The following is a 17,466-nucleotide window of genomic DNA, read 5'->3' as shown; positions in this document are numbered from 1 at the left end:
TGAAGGAGTGAGAGTGGAAGTGTACAGACTGGCTAAGAGGCTACTGAAGAATACAAGGGTGGTCAAAGTGATGGGCAGAGTCAGGATATACAGATGCAGCCCTCAGTTTCATTATCTGTAAAATGAGGATAGTTGTGTTTGGTACAGGGTTCGTATCAGTAAATATTAGCTACTATTATTATTTGTATTATCCAATGGAATTTGCACTATTTGGTTAGTTAGTTGAAAAATCTGGTTAAAGAGAAATACTAAAAAATATATACGCATGTCCTATATTTTATTTTAACTTAAAGAATATAAATACTCATTGCCAATCTTTTGATACAGCTTGGGACCATTCGTTGAATGTGAATCTGTGAATTGGAGTTCTGAACTGATTTTGTTTGGTTTGCTTTTGTGTGAACCATACCCATAGTTACATCTTCCATGATTTACGGTTTTGGCTCCCTTACCTGAAGCAAGAATTGAAAGATATCTGTAAATGTCTTTATGAAGCAGGGATGAGAATGACAGCACAGAACTTTCTAGCTTCTTTTTTTTTTTTTTTCCAGTTTTGTCCATTATGGGATTTAAAAATTCATATAGCAATTTTTCTTGGAGATCTTCCAGAAAATTCTACCTTGTTTTTGTCGAGCCAAACTTTTTAAAATTCAAAATTAACCAGTTTATATAGTATATAATTGAAATATATAATTTCAGTAATAAGTGCATATTGGTATCAGCAAGTTTGGGGAAAAATACAACTAACTTCTGGCACAGATGCCATTTGATTGGAGGGAGTAAAAATGTAGGGTGATGCCAGAAGTAAACCTTGTATTGGTTGCAAGCATTCAATGTGCCATGGTCGCTAGTCAGTGTCTTTTTATAGAAGAAATGGAAAATATCAGTTAATCTAAGAGTCAGGTAACTGGAGAGTAGTTAAGAGTGTTTCTACTGGGTTTTGGAGGCAGAATTGACAAGACAGGCCTTGGTGTGTGGTGAGGGAAAGGAGAGTCCCAAGAATGTCTCCCTTATTTCTGGTGTAAGCAACCATTTGGAAGAAGGAATTGATTGATGGGGGTGGGGGAGAGAGATGGGAGATGGCATCCAAATGTGGTTTTCAGTTTAAGATTCCTGGAAGACATTCAAGTGGTAGTATTATATAGGCCATTGGCAATTCATCACTAAAGTTTAGAAGGAGGTCTTTGCTGGCTTTCCTTGAGGAACTTTAAGGGAAAGTGTGGTGAGGGCTTGAACCAAGATAGAGTGGCCCATCTGCTAGGCTGGATTATACAGAATGTGGAGTCATGGTGGCTGGAGGCCAAGGGGTGAGAGAGTCTGAATCCTGCCCTGAGTAAGGAGGCAGAGCTATGTAGCTGCAGAAATAGCGCTCCTTGTCAGGTACCAGGGCCAAGGTAGAACTCCAAATGCAAAAACAAATCAGAAAATCACAAACGTACAGAATTAGGAGATAATAATGAAGTATGGCAGGAAACATAGTAAAGTAAAAGCTTCAATAGTAAGACTGTGAAAAATGCCAAGGTGTTAGAACACTATTTTTGTGTGTTTGTCAACAAACACAACAGTGTTTGTCCCACACGCTGTCACTCAACAGCGTGTGGGACAAACTGAGAGTTCCTGATACACAGTCACCCAGGCATAAACATTAATTTGATTTTCTGGAAGTGTCCATGGGTTTTTCATAATACAACCTTGATACGAGGATACCCTTGGAATCAGTTGTATGCCTTTATGAACACATTAGCCTGTGCTAGGGGTGCTAGGTTAAAGAAAGCAATTTCGAATTCCCCAAAAAAGGACTAAGCTTTTGACCTTGGCCTTATTCACATTATTCTGTGAACAAAATAAACAAACTCTGATCCTACCAATTTATCATCTGCATGTGCAACAGTACAGATGTTTGTCATCACCAGAGCCCTCGATTCATATTGATGTGTGAATCATCCAGTTGTGTTGGAATTCATATTGAAAGCACAACATGTTCAGAAACTGGTGGAAATTATAATTAGATCTGAAAGTATTCTGTGAATCACAATGAATATTGTGTTGTTTTGCCCAGCTGAGTTAAGAGGCAAATTGTGATAGGGAAGGAAGTGTTTATTTTTAGTTGATGAGTATAGCTAATCTGGCCTCTCAGTGTAGGGGTGCTGGGCTGTGATATGAGAGAGAATTTGGTTCAGTGGCCACGTGATGGCTTGTTAAGTAATTCCAAACACACCAGCATGAAGATTCTCATTGATTTCCCATTTTCTGAAAGACTAGATTGCTGAATCTGGGTATCTTTTCTTTTTGGAGAGGCAGTTTCTTAAAGGATAGTTTCTTCCTTCTGATGCGAATATTTATGTATTGAATATTAAAACTGAAAATAGCAACCATTGATTCTGGGGAGGGGGGGCTTTATCCCTTTCCCACATAGTGAAAAACATTTCTTAAATGTTTTAATATTTAATGTACAAATATTTGATGCTTATTAAATTTTTTCTTTAAGCATCTATTTTTAAAAACATCCCTGAAGAAATATTCATATATATGAGAAATCCGTCAATTTCTCATGTCTATAAGTGTTTTCATTTTATATTTAGAAGGAGCCAAACACTTCATTATGATTTACCATATTCCCCCACCAGCTGTTCTTTTTTGATTCCCTTTCTCAGGCTCTGGTTCCACCATTCAATCCCTTGCCAAAGTCCAAACCTGGTCTTCATCCTTGACTCCTACTTTTCTCTATCTTACTGTTTAACTCGTTCTAGAATCTGTTCAGGATTTTCCATCTCTGTAGCAACTACTTAATTCAGCCCACTATCTCCCTAGATTTCTGTGGTGGCTTTCTGCATTCTCTCTGCCACTACTTTTCAATGTGTTCTCCCCACGTTACTCAAAATCATGTGTAATCATGCTGTCTCCGTGCTTAAAATATTGGTGGTCTTGCCCTTGGGGTAAGAAAAAACTACTTAGAATGTTGTATAAAGTATTTCAGGGCTTGACCTCCTCCCCTTTCTTCAGTTTAGATTCACCTCTTACTTCCTCACATTCTGAGCTCCGGTCACACAGAATCTTAATGTATGTTCTCAAATGTTGCATGGCTATATGACCCCCGAGCCTTCACACATGATCTTGCTTTGGTTTTGAACATTGTCTTCCTACTTTTCTGTCCTCACTTTAGATGCCACTACACAGAGGAAATCTTCCCTGAGAACCACAGACAAGGAGAGGTGCTCATGCTCACATTCCGGTGCAGTCATTTCATCTTATCATGGTGCTTTTTAGTTCTTTATTGCTGTTGCTTATTTACTTGTCTGTACCTCCCAATAGATTGGAAGGGACAAGACCATATCTGTTGTTCTGGGTATCTATTGGCACATGTTTTAGGTTTGTTATGGTGGTACCCCACTTATAGGAATCAAAATCTGTTCCTATTGCTATTAAAAAAAAAACCCTCAGAACTTAGTGATATAAAACTGTCATCATTTTGTATGCTTGTGGGAATACATGGGTCAGAAATTTAGATAGGGCATAGTCCAAATGTGGAGATGTTTGTCTCTGCTCCATGGTGTCTGAGGCCTTAACTGGAAAGATTAGAAAGTCAGGGGCTATTTTAATGGCTAGAGGATGGAATCCTCTGAAGCCTTCTTACTTCTTTACTTTTGATAAAGCCCAATTGATCTTTTTTTTTTTTTTCTATTGTTGCTATTACTTTTGATGTCATACCTAAGAAGTCATTGCCTAACACAAGATCATGGAAATTTACTCCATCAGGTTGAGTGGTAGTTCCCACATACTGAGTCTTTATCTACAATATTTTGGCAGGAAAAAAAAATCTTGTAACTCATCACTTCTTATCTTTAAATTAAAAACGCATGTCAAAATTCAGTTCTTTCCCTGTTTTTTGGTGTCTGCCATTAATTAATATTCCCTTGAAAAGTACTTGGAAAGCAGTTTGGCGAACTTAAGTCAAAAGCATCTAAGGAATATACACATGTACAAAGCTGTATGCAAGTTAGTGGGATGGTGTTTCCCAGACAAGGAGACAAGTTATGATGACATTAATGATGCTAGAAACCACCTGCTTAAACAAGCTCATTAAATCAAGCAATTGTGTAATTTGTGTTGACCCAGCTATTAAACAGACTCTCTGAGAAAGCTTATCAGTTTTCATTTATGGAAAAAATCATATTAGAAAACACGATTAAAATCTCTAGTGATAGCTTTGGAATTGACTATATAAGTTAAGGTTCTTTTTTTTCAATCAGTGAATTATTATGATTAGCTTAAGCAAATAAATGAATTTATTTGAAGTTTATGGTGTAGTTTCCATTATTGAAAGGAGTAACATAAACCAGGCTTCAGATAGACCGGAACCAGGCATATTAATATGGCTTTTGGGAGGAGGAACATTTTAATCATCCTTCTCTGGCAGCTGCGTGGGATGTATGAACTCAGATTGCTTACTCTGTCCTTGCATTACCTTGCTCGAATTTCTAAGAGCTTGTATTTCAGGTTGTTGCCACAACTTATCCTTATATGGATGGAAAAAGGAAAAGACCCATGATAAGACCTTCAGGCACTCCTTGGGGGGTCTGTAGGGGGAGCGCATAGCACCTTGATTTACTGCTCCAGCAAGATATCGTGTAGGGAAGGAAAGTTGTTTCCTAAAATGAAAGCTGGGTACTGTTAGCAAAGCAAAGATCGATCAGGCAGCTCTAAGGCAAGAGCTCTCTTCTACACTGGCTGTTTTAGTAAATTTAAGGGCAGTCTGGCTTTGCATAATGAGTCCTGCTTCTACTCATAGTTGTTCTTTAAAAGAGTGAACAACCATAGTAGAGCTTATAACGAAATTAATGTTTTAGAACTCTCTTCATAATGTTGTCCCAAAGAGTCAATGTGATATTATGCTTAGCACAAAACACCTAGAAATAGATTTTAAAACAAGTATTGTCTTTGAAATGAAAAAAAAAATTTAGGGTTGCTACCAGTTTAAACAGAGGATTTGAGAATAGAACCACAAGAAAATCTTATAAAAATGAACTACAACCTTAAATCTAATGGTAGAACAATTAGAGAATTCCGTTACTATCTAAACAGATAAACATTTGCCTTTAAGAAGCTATAGCGTGTTCTACAAGGTTGCCAAGATAATTCACTGGGGAAAGAAGAGTCTTTTCAACAAATGGTGCTAGAATAATTGGATATCCACATGCAAAAGAATGACTTTTATATATGGTATGAAGTATACCAGAATTAACTCAAAATGGATTACAGACCTAAATGTAAGAGCTACAACTATAAAACTTTTAAAAGAAAATGTAGGAGTAAATTTTCATGATCTTGGATTAGGCAATGGTTTCTTAGATATGACACCAAAAGTATAAGCAACAACAGGAAAAATAGATAGATTGGACTTCATCAAAATTAAAATTTGTCATACTCCAAAGGACAACATCAAGAAAGTGAATCAATAACCCATAGAATGGGAGAAAATACTTGAAATTCATTTATCTGATAAGAGACTAGTGTCCATGCTATATAAAGCAGTGGTCCCCAACGTTATCGGCCCCAGGGACCGGTTTCATTGAACACAATTTTTCTAAAGATGAGGGGGGAGCGGGGAGTGGGGTGGCAGGGGGATGGTTCAGGCGGTAATGCGAGTGATGGGGGGCATGATTCAGGCGCTAATGGGGAGCAATGGGGAGCGGCAGATGAAGCTTCGCTTGTTTGCCCACCGCTCACCTCCTGCTGTGCAGCCTGGTTCCTAACAGCCCGCAGACTGGTACCGGGGGCTGGGGACCCCTGATATAAAGAACTTTTACAATCCAATGGTAAGACAACCCAATTAAAAGTAGGTAAAATATTTGAGTGTATATTTCTCTAAAGAAGATACAGAAATTGTCAGTAAGCACCTGAAAACAGTATTAGTCATTAGAGAAATGCAAATTAAAACAACAGTGAGATGCCATTTCATACCCACTAGGGTGGCTAAAATCAGAAAGATAATAACGAGTGTTGTTAGGAGATGGAGACATTAAAATCTTAAACATTGCTGCTGGGATTGTAAAATGGTACAGTCACTTTGGAAAAGAGGTTAGGAGTTCCTTGAAATGTGTAGAATCGAGTTAAGCAGTTGCACTCCTAGGCATACACCCAAGAGAAATGAAAACCTATGTCACACAAAGACTTGGACACAGAAGTTTGTAGCAGCAGTATTTATAGTAGCCAAAAAGTGAGAACAACCCTAATATCAATCAACTGATGAATGGGTAAATAAAATGTAATAATTTATATAATAGGTTATGTGGCAATAAAAAGGAATGAAGTAGAGATATATACTACAATACAGATGAACCTTGAAAACATGCTAAGTGAAAGAAGTCAGTCACAAACAGCCACATATTGTATGATTATTTATATGAAATGTTCAGACCTGGCAAATCCCCAGAAACAGAAAGTAGATTAGTGGTTGCCAGAGACTGGAGGGCTGAGGGAATGGAATGGCTGTTAATGGATACAAGGTTTCTTTTTGAGGTGAAAAAAATGTTCTGAAATGATGTCGTGTTGATCGTTGCACAGCTGCATGAATATTCTAAAAAATGCTGAATTATATCCTTTAAAAGGGTGGATTTTATGGTATGTGAATTATATATCAATATATATTTCACTCTTTATATCAATAAAAAAACAAGAAAGAGTGAAGTCAGGATCTAGGCTCATGTATCCATTTGTATGTGAGAGGAGTGCATCTTTGGCCTCGATTTTCCATAGTGATGTGGTTTCCTGGTATATAGAGTGATTTTAACCCTCTGCTGGCTCTGGGTGCAGTGTGTGGAAGATCTGGGCCTTCCTTCTCTTTCTGGAGCCATGACCAAATGAAGGGAGTACAAATTATCATTTAGTAAAAATTGCAGTCGTTCAAGTCAATAAGCATTTATTGGGCACCTAGTGTATGACAGCCCACGTGCTAGACAAAAGTTGCAAAGATAACTTGATGCAATTTTGTTATTCACGAAACTCACTTGCTTAGAGCCTCAGTTGACAAAATTTTGCTCTGCTGACAAAATTGAACCTCTGCTGACAAAATTGCTAGAGGTCAGAGGAGACGAGAAAGTTCTGAATTGAAATTGGATGGCATTTCAACAGAGATACTAAACTGCGTAAAGCACAGCCATTAATTTCCGTATAAGAATACATTTATTCACTTAATTTGGTGATTTAATGCTATAGTTTTTAAGGCTCTAATAGTAGTAGCTTATTTGCTATTTAGAGTAATGCAACAATAGTAAAGAATAGTAAAGAACAATAGTAAAGAATAGTACAAGGCCTGTTGTATTCTGTATATTTGTTAATAATAGAAATTATTTCTAGATATTTAAATAATATTAAAAGTTATAGTCTGTTTTTTAATCTGTCTGTTTAAAATAGTTCAAAGATAATTGTATGTTTGGAATAAAATCGTAACATTCTGTTGTGTTTTACTTCGGAGAAATTAGCATCATCGTACACTGTAATTTAATTCAGCTAAAAGCAGAAAATCTATTTTCTCCATGTAGGTGGTTGCTTCCTCTTCTTATATTTCCTTTTTTTGGGAAAAATACACATACTATTCTCAACATACAAAAAAGATATAAAGAATGAGATATGAGTAAATTATTTTGACAGATGTATTCATTAAATAATGTATAGTTGTCAAGGAAAGGAGTTAAAGCAAGCAATGCAAATGAGTTTAGTGACAAAGTAGGAAGAGTGAGTTAAGATAAATGTAGAAGAACAGGTTTGGGGGGTACTTTGGTATGTTTTCATGGCCTTAGTTGCTTTCTATCACCATTTCTGCTAGTGGGATTTGGTAGTTTTGAATTTTATGTATCTGTATTATTCAGTAACTTTTTGGTAAAGGTAAAAAAATCAGTATATTCTTTAATGTGTAGTCACGAAAGCCACTATATGTTTGTATGCATATAGTTATTAAATAATGGCTAATGTTGTATATAAGTAGTTTTATTTGAGAATATACGAAACCCTAGAGTAATTTCATTGCTTAATATAATCACATGTCTGATTCTATTGGCAAAAACAAAAAGATTTTGCAAATAATCTGTTTAAGATGACTAGAGTCTATTTTATTTATCTTAATAATTTCATTGACCAAGAATAGAAATGGGCCCAAAGATGAAAAATTTACCTCTTTTCTGTGACTATACCAATAATATGGCCTATACTAATATAAGAAAATTGTTATGTTTTCATCTTTACTATGAGGCATAAGATCCTTTAGAGGTTATCTGTCAAGAATGATAGAAGGAAGACCTCAATGTTAGTTCACCATCCGTGCTGTGTTATATTTTGTTATATATGTTGAGTGTCCACAACTCCATAATTTATAGCAAATGTTATGAAATGCATACATAACAGATTCTCACTTCTAGATCTGGCAGTTACTACATTTTTTCTACATAGACAAAAACATTATCAAGTTTTTTCTAAATTCTGTTTTTAACATCACAGCTTTTAACACTTGTTAATGATAGTATATGTAAGGTGAGTTTAGCCAATAATAGAGTTTCCATGCTTGATATTCTGTTCAGAGAGAGTTTGAATGCAGATATATCTGAACATTTTGAGAAGGATGAAAGTGTCACTCTAAGTAGTTTTTAATTCATGTGTTATATAATTTCTTGAATTCTGGTCATAGCTTTAAAGTATCACAAAATGTTTTTATAGTGGGTAGTTAGGCTCAAAAGTATATTTGGTATTTTTCAACATCATTGTATATACATATGAGTTAAATGAAGGAGAAGCAGAGACAGACAGAAGGAGAAGGAGGAGAATAAAAAGGATGGGGAGGAAGTGGAGAAGGAGCAGAGAGATTGATTTTGATAATAAATCTGTGTTTCAGAGTTTAATATATTTTTATTTAACATAAGGCTATAAGATTACCATACGACCCAGCAATCCCACTACTGGGCATATACTCTGAGAAAATCATAATTCAAAAAGAGTCATGTACCACAATGTTCATTGCAGCTTTATTTACAATAGCCAGGACATGGAAGCAACCTAAGTGTCCATCAACAGATGAATGGATAAAGAAGATGTGGCACATATATACAATGGAATATTACTCAGCCATAAAAAGAAACTAAATTGAGTTATTTGTAGTGAGGCGGATGGACCTAGAGTCTGTCATAAAGTGAAGTAAGTCAGAAAGAGAAAAACAAATACTGTATGCTAACACATACATATGGAATCTAAAAAAAAAAAAAAATAGTTCTGAAGAACCTAGGGGCAGGACAGGAATAAAGACGCAGACATAGAGAATGGACTTGAGGACACAGGGAGGGGGAAGGGTAAGCTGGGACGATGTTAGAGAGTGGCATGGACATATATAGACTACCAAATGTAAAATAGATAGCTAGTGAGAAGTAGCCACATAGCACAGGGAGATCATCTCGGTGCTTTGTGACCACCTAGAGGGGTGTGATAGGGAGGGTGGGATGGAGACACAAGAGGGAGGAGATATGGGGATATATGTATATGTATAGCTGATTCACTTTGTTATAAAGCAGAAACTAACACACCATTGTAAAGCAATTATACTCCAATGAAGATGTTAAAAAATTTTTAAAAAATTAATTTTATCTTTTAATTTGTATTCTTTTTAATTTCAGTATAGTTGATTTACAACATTGTATAATTTCAGGTGTACAACGTGATTCACCATTTTTGAAGGTTATACTCCATTTATGGTTATTATAAAATATTGGCTATATTTCCTGTGCTGTACAATATATCCTTGTAGCTTGTTTATTTTGTACATAGTAGCTTATATCTCTTAATCCCCTACCCCCTTTCCTCTCCTTACTAGTAACCACTAGTTTGTTCTCTATATCTGTGAGTTTGTTTCTTTTTTTTTATATTCACTAGTTTTTTTTCCTTCTTAGGCTCCATAAATAAGTGATATCATATAGTATTTGTCTTTCTCTGACTTACTTTGCTAGGTGTAACACCCTCCAGGTCCATTCATGTTGCTGCAAATGGAGTTATTTCATTCTTTTTTATGGCTGAGTAGTATTCCAGTGTGTGTGTGTCCATACCACATCTTCTTTATCCATTCATCTGTTGGTGGATACATAGGTTGCTTCCATATCTTGGCTATTGTAAATAATGCTGCTATGAACATTGGGGTGCACGTGTCTTTTCAAATTAGTGTTTTCATTTCTTTGGATATATACCCAGGAGTGGAATTGCTGGGTCATATGGTAGTTCTATTTGTAGTTTTTTGAGAAACCTCCATACTGTTTTCCACAGTGGCTGCACCAATTTACATTCCCACCAATGGTGTAGAAGGGTTCCCTTTTCTCCACATCCTCGCCAATATTTGTTATTTGTATTCTTTTTGATGATAGCCATTCTGGCAGGTGTGATGTGATATCTCATTGTGGTTCTGATTTTGCATTTCTCTAATGATTAACAGTGTTGAGCATCTTTTCATGTGCCTGTTGGCCATCTGTATGACTTCTTTGGAAAAATGTCTATTCTGGTCTTTTGCCCATTTTTCGATCAGGTTTTTTGTTTTTTTTTTTTTGATGTTGAGTTGTATGAGCTGTTTGTATATTTTGGCTATTAACCCCTTATTGATCATATAATTTTCAAATGTTTTCTCCTAGTTAGTAGGTTGTCGTTTCACTTTGTTGATGGTTTCCTTTAACCTGCAGAAGGTTTTCAGCTTAATTAGGTCCCATTTGTTTATTTTTGTTTTTATTTCTTTTGCTTTAAGAAACATCCAAAAAAATATTGCTCTGATTTATGTCAAAGACTGTTCTATGTTTTCTTCTAAAAGTTTTATGGTTTCTGGTCTTATATTTAGGTCTTTAATCCATTTTGAGTTTATTTTTTATATGGTGCTAGAAAATGTTCTAATTTCATTTTATAACATATAGCTCTCTAGTTTTCCCAGCACCGCTTATTGAAAAGACAGTGTTTTCTCCATTATACATTCTTGCCTCTTTTGTCATAGATTAATTCACCATAAGTGTGTGGGTTTATTTCTGGGCTCTCTATTCTGTTCCATTTATCTATATGTCTGTTTTTGTGCCAGCACCATACTGTTTTGATTACTGTAGCTTTGTAGTATAGTCTGAAGTCAGGGAGCATGATACTTCAAGCTCTGTTCTTTTTACAGATTGTTTTGACTATCTGAAGTCTTCCGTGTTTCCTTACAATTTTAAAAATTTTTTGTTCCAGTTCTTTGAAAAATGCCATTGGTATTTTGATAGGGATTGCATTGAATCTGTATATTGCCTTGTGATTTTCTGATTTGCTTTTGCATTTGGAGCTCCACCTTGACCCTGATACCTGACAATGAACACTGTTTCTGTAGCTACATCACTCTGCCGCCTTACTCAGGCAACATTCAGACCCTCTCACCCCTTGGCCTTCAGCCACCATGACTCCATATTGTATATAATCCAGCCTAGCAGATGGGCCACTCTATCTTGATTCAGGCCATCACCACATTTACAGCTCCTGTAGCGTGGGAGACAGTTGCCTAAGTAAATAATGATGATTACAGTCAGTGTAAGGAGAGCTTAGATAGAGCTGTGGGGCTGGAGCCCAGAGGATGGAGTGACTGCCTGCCAAAGGCAGACAGACGAGGACCTGGGTCAAGGATGAGCAGTTGCTTCCATGGCGGAGAAGGATAAATGCCTCTAAGTAATAGAAGGAGCACAAGTAAAGCCCTGGAGTTGGGAAAGAAGAGCATGCCTTGAGGATGGTGAGAGATACAGCCTGTCTGGAGTTTGAGTTGCAGAAGTGAGAACATTTGGAGCCAGATTATGATGTTCTCCAACAGGAATTTTTATGTGGTTCATACTTTATTCTCAAGGTGTTGAAGAGCTGTGCTAACAGTGATTATAGTAACCACTATTTATTGAGGGTTAACCATGGGCAATAGGTTGCTTAAGTTATTTGCATGTATTGTCTTATTCCTATGTAGTAGACAAGGAGACTAAGAGATTAAGTAACTTAACCAAAGTCACATAGCAAATGACCTGCACAGCTGGGTTTGCAGCCACACAGTCTCAGATTCCAAAGCTTCTGCTTTTAATGTGGTACTTCACTGCCTTTTGTTACAGTTTTTAGAGGGGGGAGATATAGATTGATGTGAGATGTGTTTAAGGACGATACTGCAAAAATAATGTGGAGGAAGCCTCTGGAGGAAAAGGTAGGCTACAGCAATAGTGCAGGTAAAAAATCATGAGTCTGACTAAAAAACATTGGTGGGAAGATGTTGAATCTGATACTGAAGGGTCTTTCTCTCTGCTGATGATTCCTCTTCCTGCTCCTGGAATCCACCTCGCCTCCCCTTGGAGTCAGAAGGGCTATCATCAAAAGGAACACAAATAACAAAAGGTGGCAAGGATGTGGAGAGAAGGGAACCCTTGTGCACTGTTGGTGGGAATGTAAATTGGTGCAGCCACTGTGGAAAACAGTATGGAGGTTTCTCAAAAAACTAAAAATATAACTACCATATGAGCCAGCAATTCCATTCCTGGGTATATATCCAAAGAAAATGAAAACACTGATTTGAAAAGACACATGCACGCCAATGTTCATAGCAGCATCATTTACAATAGCCAAGACATGGAAGCAACCTAAGTGTCCATCAACAGATGAGTGGATAAAGAAGACGTGGTATATATATATATATATATATATATACACACACACACACAATGGAATGCTACTCAGAAGTCATAAAAAAGAAGGGAATCCTACCATTTGCAACAACATGGGTGGTACTATGATAAGTGAAATAATTCAGGCAGAGAAAGACAAATACTGTATGATATCTCTTATATGTAGAATCTAAAAAGTACAACAAACTAGTGAATGTAAGAAAAAAGAAGATGACTCACAGAAAACAGACTAGTGGTTACCAGCGGAGAGAGGGAAGAAGGGAGGGGAAGTATAGAGGTAGGGGGTCAAGAAGTACAAACTATTATGTATAAAATAAGCTATAAGGATATATTGTACAACACAGGGAATATAGCCAATAGTTTATAATAACTATAAATGGAGAATAACCTTTAAAAATTGTGAATCATTATTTTTTATACCTGTAACATATAATATTGAATATCAACTATACTTCAATTAAAAATTTTTGAAAAGAGAGGAAGCTTCTTGTAAGCGAAAAGCTCACCTGCCATTGTAGTGCGCCTGTATAAACACTTAAAAACAGGAGACCTCTTGATCAGAGAATAGAGCATTTACTCACATCTTAGAGCGCTAATTCCCCTGTGTTCCAGTTCCCCATGGGGCAGTGCATTGTGGGCTAGACACATCTGTGCATGCAGGGACTTGCCAAAGGACAGGAACTCCTAAATTATGAAACTCAGAGGTTGTATAAGGCAACAAGCATATTTTCCCTTTTCCCCCATGGAGAGACAAATCCTGTCTGGGGAGGGGAAGGAAAGGTCCTGAGATTTTTATCACCCTTAAAATGTAAGTAAATATCTCTGAGGCAGATAAGCCCTTAAATCTCTCTGGAATAATTCACTATCTCTAACTTCCATTCAATCATCCTTTCACCCAGGTTGCCAGTAATTTTTACCCAGAAGGTCCTGAGTGTGCAGAAATGTGAAAGTATTCATGGAACATAGTCTCCCAATAGTGGTGTGAACAACCTATTGAAATTGGACGGAATTTCTACAGCTTTTATAAGATACTGGAATCAGTCCATCACAAGCTTAGAATGTTTGCTATACTGATTGAAGTGGACAGTTGTTCAGGCCAAATAATCTATAAAATTCAATTTGAAAGGGTTTCTTAAACAAATTTCTGGGTTACTCAAGTGATTGTCTTGGTATGTATGTTCTTACTTTGAGCGCCCATAAATTATGTTTGAAGAGAATCCTATTTCTTCTGTGCTTTGAAAGTTTCTGAAGCAATACTGGTAAATGGTCAACAGAAGGACCAAGAAACCCTACTTTTACTCAGAAACCTGGGCATTATCACAATTTCAAGAATACAGAAACGTATCTCATGAATATATTCCATGTAATAAAAGATTGCATGCAGTGTGAAATTTTAAAAAATAGTTTGTTTTGGCTGATAATGTATATCATGAGCTTTTCCCTGGAACATATAGTGGAACTCAGTTCTGTTTTTCTCAAAAAAATGTGAAGATGAATTATTTTCTTGTGTTTTGTACGGATCATCTAGGTAGGTACCAAAAAGACGAGGTTCAGTAGCAGTGTTAAATCAAAAAGCACATTGAACCAAGTTGAGTCTGACATGTTGAGAGTTAAAAAAAAAAAGTGGTTGTTAGTTTCTAGTATAATACAGTGAGCTTTCATTTACAACTTTTTTCTTCTGTTTTGTGTGTTTGATTTTGTATATGGGTTTTGGTCAAGGGATAGGTAAGAGGGAGACCAGGAAATAAAGGTAGAACTTCCATGGATCTTCAAATGCTGGTGTTGACAGCAAGTAACTTTTCCAACATGTGATGTACAAAATTAAACTGTTTGGGTTTTTGGATTTCTTTTCATGTTTCTCTGTCCTTCTCTCATTGCCGGAGATGACATCAGCCTTGATTCTTTTAATTAATATGCTAGAGAGAGGAAGATTATCAATACCAAAAATTAAGAACTGCAGCTTAGTTGAAGACCAGTCTTCAGTGTGTAGGTCTTTTTATTTTTCATATATATTTTTTGAAATGATGGAAGCAATAAAAAGTCGTGTTGAAATAAAAAGTTCCACTATTCTGCCACCACCAATTTGCTTTTTCTATATTACCTTATACTTCAGACACACACAGCAAAATTCCAGTACATATTAAGCACTTAATACATCTTTCCTATTAGCATTGTGTTATGTTTGTTTGTTTATTTAAGGAGATGTGAAAAGCACAAAATACTAGAAACTTAGAACTTCTAATATTAGAACTTAGAATTTCTAATATTAGAAATATTAGAACTTATACTAATAGTATAAGTTAGGTGTAGTGAGTCTTTCTATTTTGCTTTAGGTCTTCCAGAGTAACCCTAGGCTAGTGTTAATCCTGATAGTGACAAGTTAAAATAGTGACAGGGATAAAATGATCTCCTGTCATAGTTGTTAGCCAAGACGAGGGGGCCAGTTTCACTTTTTTATGTTGATAACCTGATAACAGTAATTTCACAGGGCTCTTTTGTGAGCTTATTGAACCTGGTGTTCAGTGTTTCATTGTGTTTGGGGCAGAGCTGGCTGGGTGGGGTGCAGAGTACCCAGGGATGTGGGTGGAGAGATACCCAGTGCCAGATTCTTAAGGGCCTTTGTAAGTTATACTACAGGGTTGGGACTTCATCTTGGAGCAAATAGGGAGTGAGCGAACGCCATTTAAAGAAGGAATTGCCATTCTGGAATCTGTAATTTCAAGGGGTGACTCTTTCTCTGTGTGAATAGTGGATTTCAGAAGGGTAAGGTAAACAATTGGAAAAGTTCTTAGTGATCCAAGTGAGGAATGAAGGAGGCTGAAGGTCGGCTTGAGGCAGCAGAGGAGTTTAAGAGGTTGAATGAGTGTGGCTTTATGTTTCAGTGAATGCAGTAGATTAGGAAGAGGGGACTTTGAGGATTAATGCATAGGTGTCTGACCTGGAAACTGTCCAGTTGCTGGTGCCAGCCACTGTGATGGCCATAAATTGAATGATGCTTATGCACCATTTTCAACCCCCGCGGTATCTCTAGAACATGAAAATAAACATGCTTGAGCCTGGCAAAGTGATACATATGATGTTATCAACTCTTTTGTTCTTACGTTTTACATTTCAAATTTTATGTCAATACTACTAATATACTTAAACATAAAAAATGCATTTATACATATCCTTTCAACTATTCCTTGAAGCCTTCCTGATTTCTGTCATTTAAAAATTACTAATTTTCGTTTGGCATTTAAACATACATTATCACACATGAATTTTGAATGACGTAGAGGTTTTGCTTATATTTTCATGTATCTTTGTGTTTGGCTTACCCTCATTACCTTTGTTATTAAGCACTTGGGCGTTCCTTAGCTTCGATTCCTTCCGTATCTTATTAAGATAACTTTTTCTGACCACATAAGATGTCTGTAACATAAAATTTAAATGTGGATACTGGCAAGGATAAATATTACGTAAAGTTAAAACAACAAACACATACTCCAGGCCTAGAAGGTTAGATATGGGGGAAATTAATCCTACTCTCAACACTAATGTGTAAAAAAGCTATCAGGAAATTACTACATTTGTAATTGTTGTTATATATCAACTATATGCACAGTACCAATAAATGAAGTATCTGTTGATAAGAGTTTTTGCACAGTAATTATTTTCTCATTACTACAGCCGATAGAGGTTTCTGGAATAAATATAATCGTCTCTATCAATACATCCAAACCAATCAGATCTGTCTCACACAAGTGTTTCTTATTGCCCATGGTGAGCTTGAAATTCCCTGCCAGCTGCAAAAAGATGTTACTGTAGCATCAAGAAAACTATATGAAGAAAATGAAATGCATGATACTTTCTTACATTTTTCTTAGGTGAGCATAAATGTTGACAGAGCTGATAGTCTTACATATTCAAGCTCTTACATGCAAAACATTTCTGATTTAGTAGTCAAACACTCAGAATCTTTTTATGCTCTCTTACATTTTGCAATCCTTTTTTGCTTAAAACATCTCTTTTTTTGTACCTGGGATTCCACTGTAGGGTCTTTAAAGATTTTGACAAGATAAGAGGAAACAAACGAAACTCTGCTTTCCTACATATCCTATACATATTTTCATTTGTAAACAAACTTGCATTATGGATACAGGTTGACTCTGTTTAAAATTTTGAGCTCCAGGGTCATACTTGGTATCCTTTTTATTTATTTCTTATCTTTTGTAATGTATTATTTCAGAGCAAATGACTGTGGCCTGATTTCTCTCTCTCTCTCTTTTTTCTTTGCAAATGTCCCTATAGGAATGTTTCTTTAACCCAATTCAGCCCTATGATTCTTTTATTAATTTTGACTTGTATGTGTTGAGTGTTTTCGACTGATCATGCAGGTCATTATTTAGCTCTAATGTTTTAGTATGTTGGATTATTATATTTGTTCTAGTTGTCTTAGTCTCTTCATCAAGAAAATACCTACCATCCACTTGTTGAAAATCAGTTATCTTTAATTATATTATTAATTCTCTTTGTTGGAGTCAACTTTTGTATTTTTCTTTTCCATTTCTGGAAAGTCTGTCAGATTTGATAATTCATGATTTGATTTTTACATTGTTTATTACTTAATGTTCTTTTGAATTCCACCATGGCTTTACAAATGACCTATCATTCTTTATAAGCCCCCTTAGTGTACTGCTTTATTATGTTAGCATTTGTACTAAACAGGATGGAGGAAGGAATGTTCCTTCCTTATGTTGAAGGAATAAATGCAGGTGTATTTCTTCTCATGCTACAT

General features: G+C 36.1%; 1 protein-coding gene across 5 annotated transcripts in view; it reads left to right on the top strand.

Annotated features, from left to right (window-relative positions):
* The window catches only part of NAV3 (neuron navigator 3), a 1,137,481-nt gene that overhangs the window by 505,066 nt on the left and 614,949 nt on the right, over positions 1-17,466 (top strand). The window contains exon 1 of one of the 5 annotated variants that reach the window (XM_057557690.1): positions 3,235-3,256. The exons of the other annotated variants lie outside the window; for them this stretch is intronic. The gene's annotated coding sequence lies outside the window, so the exon portion shown is untranslated. Of the gene's footprint in view, positions 1-3,234; positions 3,257-17,466 lie in introns of those variants that run through there. 5 annotated transcript variants of the gene reach the window in all.

This window comes from Balaenoptera acutorostrata, chromosome 11 (genome assembly GCF_949987535.1).
Source record: "Balaenoptera acutorostrata chromosome 11, mBalAcu1.1, whole genome shotgun sequence".
NCBI classification, from domain to species: domain Eukaryota; kingdom Metazoa; phylum Chordata; class Mammalia; order Artiodactyla; family Balaenopteridae; genus Balaenoptera; species Balaenoptera acutorostrata.
This window is presented reverse-complemented; position numbering and strand designations above follow the sequence as displayed.